The 6,068-nt window shown below is 54.8% G+C and overlaps 1 protein-coding gene across 3 annotated transcripts in view; it reads left to right on the top strand.

Annotated features, from left to right (window-relative positions):
- The first annotated feature begins 976 nt into the window (after positions 1-976).
- Positions 977-6,068, top strand: part of USP2 (ubiquitin specific peptidase 2) — a 26,085-nt gene continuing 20,993 nt past the window's right edge. For 2 of the 3 annotated variants that reach the window (XM_010830468.1, XM_010830466.1), the window contains exon 1: positions 1,593-3,308. The gene's annotated coding sequence lies outside the window, so the exon portion shown is untranslated. Of the gene's footprint in view, positions 1,188-1,592; positions 3,309-6,068 lie in introns of those variants that run through there. The other variant, XM_010830467.1, reaches the window with a different exon arrangement.

Raw genomic sequence — 6,068 nt, 5'->3', positions numbered from 1 at the left:
ATTCTTCCTTCTCCCAATCTTTCGACTTGGTTGTGTCTTTTGGCTTGACACCCACCAAAAGGGGAACCCGGTTTGAGGGTAACAATAGAAAACAAAAGAGCTGAGATCTGGAAGATATTTGTCTTGCACAAGAGAGACAGCTCTCACTGCTCCTGGAGCAGAGGTAAGAATGAATTCAGCTATGTTTGTAGGCAGAACTTTAAGGATTTCCCTCCTGATTGCCTTTAGTTCCTCAGGGAAACAGAAGATAAGGAGGGACTTGGGAGAGTGGTAATGGACAAATGCCAGCTGTAGAGAATAAGAGAAGCAGCTAAGGACACTTGAAAGGACTGATGGTCCAGGGGAAATTGAAAACCTTGGACTTGCCTTGGCACCAATCTACCTGGCCATGTGGTTTTCTTCACGGTGGAGGAAAGGGGGGGAAGTTATATACAAAGAATGGAAGTGACAAAAAATCAAGTTTCCTTTGGCTTTTTCTTGAAAGACAAAAAGAGAATCTCTTCTACTGACCCAGTGCCACCGTTTACCCACTTCAGAAAACACCACCAGTCACTCGTCTCATGTTAGTAAAATAAGCAGAGAGTGTCTTAAAGAGTAGAGAAGAAGGGAAGAGGCAAAAGAACTGGCCCTCTCCCAGTCGGGTGGGAAGGAACTGGAACATTTAGCCTTACCTAAAAACTGAAAGCTGATATGTATGCCCTGGGGTTCAACGCTGAGCCTTCTCCCCGTGACCCTTCCTCTTTCCCAATACCTTCCAGCTGTCCCGTCGTGTCATATTCAGGTCCACTTCATGTGCTCCAACCATCCGCTCCAAGCTCGTGTGCCTTTTCTCCACGTGGTTCTCTGTATATGTCGGTCGCCTGGGAGATCCTGGTCGGGCGGGGCCCTGGTGACATCACAATAGGAACAAGCCAATCGCCGTGACGCGTCTTGGTGACGCAAGACGCGAGGTGTGGCTTTGCCGGCCCCCGGCGCAATGAGGCAGCGGCCCGCTGGGTGGCGCCGATTTCCCGGGGAGGTCCTCTCTGGGCCCCCGGCGGAGGTGGGGTAGAGGCGGACAAGAGCCGAGGCCAGGGAGCCCTCTGCGTCAGCGGCTGTTTACTGCGCCGCTCCAATACCAGCCGGGACTCATCCGTAGCTCCATGCTTGTGCCCGGCTCGACTCATCCATCCTCGGAGAATAGGCAGGTACGTGCCACCTGTCGGAGACTGGGGAAGGGGGGATACGGAGGGCAGTGCCGTTTGAGGCTCTGAAAGTGAGGTGTCAACGACCGCCTGGGCAAAATGGGTACTAGGAATGTAGGGCAAGTGCCAGCTGCGCTGAGGATCTCCAGCTGTGGGTGCCAGTTGTGTGTGTGAGCCGACAGCTCAGGGTGCCAGGGAGAGCCATCTGTGTGCTGATCAGCGTGTTCTAAGGAAACGCTGCTTGGGCAGGACCGTATCTCCGAGCCCTGTGTGGGATGTGGCGGAGAGTGATGCCTGGACCCTGACAAACCCCTCCCCACGTGTGCGTGGCAGCTCTTACTCCCTCCTCTCAAAGCTCCTGGGGGCTTGTCTCTGGTCAGTTTGCCAAAGGGGGTAGGGGTGGGGGTGGGGGGGTAGTAGTTAAGTGGAAGAGGGGTAGATTTTCCACCAATCCCAAACCAGAAAGAGGCATCTTTGAAATTCTCACCAATCCCAAACCAGAATTAGGCACGCGATGCTTCAAGGCAAGTAACTTATACTCAACAGCCTAAGGAAGTCCTGGCCAACCCATTCTGGCTGTCCTCTAAGGAGAAGCATCTACCTCCTGACCTGGCCGCTCTTAGAATGGGACTGAGCTGGAGATCCTGCCCATGCTCATCTCCCCAGGCACAGGCAGGAAAAGGTCCCCAGAGTCCGACATGTACAGTGGAGGAAAGGAGAGCTGGTTGGGCTGGGGTTGGAGCAGCCACCATTCCTTTGATGCTGTAGATGATGCCAGACTGGAGTCGGAATGAGGACTGGAATGAGGGCTGGGGACGAGGGCGTCCTCTGAAGTGCATCGTCAGGACCTGAGTTGAGTCAGTAGTCTCCGCTGAGACAGGGTGGAGGCACCATCCCGGGTACTCCCAGTCCCCAGGGAGAGCCATCGAGAAACAGGAGAAACAGCCTGGGAGCTGACAAGAGCACCAAGGTCCGAGAGGTTAAGAATCCTGCACCTTCCTCCTGTGACCCTGCCCAGCCAGCCTGGCTCTGTAGGCTCGGGATCCTGAACACTCCTCCAGGTAGAGTGGAACCACTCCAGAGCAGCCAGGCTTGCTCCTGGTAGCCTGGGGGAAGCTACACTTGCTATACTTTCCTAGGTAGAGAAGGAAAGAGCCCAAGTGAGCCTGGCCCCCCTCTGACGGGTGGACTGCACATCTGGGAATTGGGCAAGCCTCATTTGCCTTGCCAGCTATGGGACACAGATCAGCTCGGAAAACCATGGCAGTTTTCTGACATGAGAACAGAGCACTCCCACGGGCTGGCCTGGAGGAATCTTTTCTCCCTAGCAAGGTTCACCCGACAAATGCTACCACTAATTATAAGTGGAAGTATTCGATATAGTAGTAGTGATCATTTATTGAACTCTTACTGTGTGCCAGGAAATTAACAAGCATTATTTAATCCTTACTTCCATGAGGTATATCATTATTATTACTCCTGTTTTAAGACTAAATAAGGTTTGGACCACTTAAATGACTGCTTAAATGTCTCCGAGGCAATAAAAAGGAAAGACTTGGAATACAAGCCCAAGCCTAGAAGTCCATTGTAAAAGAGTTTGAACTGGAAACCTGAGAGAGGTCCCTTCTGCCTCTCCCTGCCTCTGTGTCCTTGAGCGAGCTGCTGTCTGCCTCCAGGTCTCTTCCATCTCAAAGCTAAAGGAGGTGGACTGGGGCTTCTTCTTCTTCTCTAGTTCTGTGACTGACACCTCCTTCTCCGTATTTTTGCCTAATTCCACCCCCATCCCTCTACCCTCTTTCCAGTTCTGCTTCCCCTTGAATCCCCCTTCTGTTCCATTTCAAAATGCTCCCTGCAAACAGTCTCCTAGGATCTCCTTGCCTGGCACCCACCTCGAAAGGGAGGGCCTGCCACTGCCCCTTTAATTCTCCCTGGGCTCAGAATGCCAGCGAGTGGAGCTAGCCATCTCCATGAGGTCAGATAAGATACTATATATATCGAGTCAGTAACCTGAGCCCCGGATTACCCAGCCCAAGTCAGACTCCTGCTTCTGGCCTTGCCACTGCACTCCCTGCCCTGCCGGGGAAGGAGAAGCCCCCAGATCCTGCCCAGTGTCCCCGGACACAGGTCAGTAACTGTCCCTTTGGTATCCGAACTTCACAGGGCCGTTGTCCAGAGGGCCCTGGACTGTCTGTTTGAGGGATCCCTGTCTGTTTGGGGGAGCATGTGAGAGGCCACCCCACCAGGCCTGGGAGGTGCTATGGGCAAGACCCAGGGGCAGGACCAAGGGCTGGGAGGCCAGGAGGAGGAAACTGAAGCCCTGGAGGAGAGGGAAGGAGCCTGGGGTTCTCCCCTGGGGTGGGGTTCCAGGAGAGTGCCTGGGACAGTCGTGGTTAGAAAATAGAATTTAAGAATTCCAATATTGCCTGGGGGCCCCATATCTTTGCCTTTTCTTGGAGGTATAGAGATGCCCACCCCCTCCCAACCCAAATGAAGAACCCTGAAGAGACACTGCCTTAAGCCCACCCACCTCTTCTCCTCCAGGTGGAATTCTGGTTTTAATCTCCAATCTCTTATCTTATCTCTTTTGCCCTGTCCCAGTCCCCTTGAGTAACTGAGAGGGACCCAATCCCCTTGATGACCCCTGGCCAAGGCATATCAGGCACTAAACTGGTGGGTCAGAGGGTGCCAGCCCGAGAGGTAGAGCCGCTAGCGGCAGGCAGAGGCTCCTAAGCATCTGAGAGCAGTAAACAGAACTCCTGAACTGTGAGAGCACAAATATCCCCCACCCCAACCTCCCCCTCCGCCTACATCTTCCACTCCTGCCAGGACATCCCTCGACGTAGGGGATGACGCTTGTGTCTAGGCAATGTCCCAGCAGCTGGGCTTGTGGTGGGAAAGTGTAGATGGAGACAGGGCCCCTCTGTCAGCCCACTTTACCCTTCAAGGTCAGCCGTCTCAGTGCCTCATTCCGATGTTGTTAGCAAGCAGCTTTGGGAAGCTCTGAGGTCACCCCTGTGACGGTTCCCAAGCACCTGTGGGACTGGCTGGGATTCCCTACTCACCTGCCTCGGACACAGATAGGAGGAAAGGAACTAAACCCCGCTGAGGTATATGTCTGAAGCCCAGCTAGGGGCTTTCTATCCAGGCAGTGGCAAGGCCACAGAAGCTGGCGTGCCTTCACCCCAGACAGGAGAGCGGATCTGGGCAGAGGGGGGCCGTGAAGGCTACTGGGATGTTGGGCATCACCCATCCCATACCCTGGGAGCCAAGAGTGCCTGGCATTCCTGGGGAGCAAGTCCCTCCCCTGGCTGGGCAGGTTAGGGAGCCCTTCACGTGAGCAACAGGAAATGACAGTGGCTGACATAATGGGCTGGTGGCCCCAGGAAGATAGGCTTCATTTTAAGCCCTGACTCACCTAGTCTGGGTACCCTGGGGAGTGGGCCAAGCTGCCGCAAGAGTAGGAGGCGGGGGACATGCAGGAGCTTAGCATCACGGGTGAAATGGAGGCCTCCTGGACCATCTCTCGGCAGATCAGCATTGTTCCGGGGCTCAGGTTGCGCCTGGCTTCGCTTTCGTTTGCCTGCAGTGGAAACTCGAAGGGCAGCTCCTTGGGAGTCTGTACCCGCCATGCTGTTTTGCCTAGACGGTGGACACCTGGACCCCCTCACCCCATGTTGCAGGACCCCCACCCTGTGCCAGCTCAGGGAAAGGCCAGGGAAGAGAGACAGGGGCGATGGGTTGGCTTCAAGGTAGGCGTTAGCAGACAGAGCCCAGGTAGGTCCCAGTCCCAGTGTGACCCCGGGGGATCCACACCACCTCTCCAAACCCTAGTGTCCTCATCTGCACACGGGCATAATAATAGCACCTGTTGCTTAGGGCAGTCATGAGGATTAAGTGAGTGATTAATATGTGGTGTCCCAGAAGTCTTAGTGCTGATTTAAGCTTTAATAACTTCAGGAATATGAATGCTAAATGCTTCACTTGACTGTTTCACTATTTAAATATCTTGTCTATTTGAATGAAAGTATTTTGAATTTCAATTTAATGTTTAAAAAAATTAAACCTTCAAATGACGTTTGTAAGCCCGGGGCATTGGGAAGGCTGTCTCAGTGTTGGATTTTGGGCTGCTGAAAAATGACAAGCTGCCTAAGAAGTACCCAGTGGGATGCCTGGTCCAGGGGTGCTCTGTACCTGCTGGCGGGGCGATGGCCAACTGGTTACCTCGTCCTTTCAGGAGGAGAAGTGCCTCCACACCTCCCAAGAAGGAAAACTGAGTAAAGCAAGAGGGAAGCAAGGGAAGCCTGGCAGAACAGGGAAGAGCCAAGGGCCCTGGTGAGCCTGCACGGACAAGGAGGCTGGCAGGAAGGCTGCCCCACTGTCCGAGGTGGCGGGCACCTGGGGAGGTGCTGCCTGGAACTGCATGCCTGTACTTGCCAGCTCTGGGTAAACAGTGAAAGGAGTCGAGCAGCAGGGGCCCCACGCTGGGCAGGGAGGGGCACGGGGGATCACAGCCAATCGGCTGGCCTCCCACTGCCCCATGAAAGGGCCATTCAGTTCAGGCCGTTCCTTTGGCAACGAGGAGACTCGCGGCCATGTGAGTGCCCGTCCTGTCCCTGTCTTGTGCAGCAGAGCTATAGCCAGGGCCCCAGCCTGCTCTCCCGGCCAGGGTGCCTCCTACAGCCTCCAGAGACAGCCACGCCAGGTAACTCAAGGGGCACCAACCCAAGCCATCTGCTCACCTGCAAGGTGCTGGCACTGTCCTCAAGAGCGAAACTAGGGGTTGGGGGAGGAGACAGGCATGCTCCAGGCCTCAGCCGCAGCGGGGACCCTCTCCCCAGACAGAGGAACTCTGTGCCAGATGCCAGCACTGACAAGACCGCTCAC

This window comes from Bison bison, unplaced genomic scaffold, assembly GCF_000754665.1.
Source record: "Bison bison bison isolate TAMUID 2011002044 unplaced genomic scaffold, Bison_UMD1.0 scf7180017864518, whole genome shotgun sequence".
Classification (NCBI taxonomy): Eukaryota; Metazoa; Chordata; class Mammalia; order Artiodactyla; family Bovidae; genus Bison; species Bison bison.
Note: the sequence above shows the minus strand (reverse complement) of the source record. Positions and strands in the feature narration are given on the sequence as shown.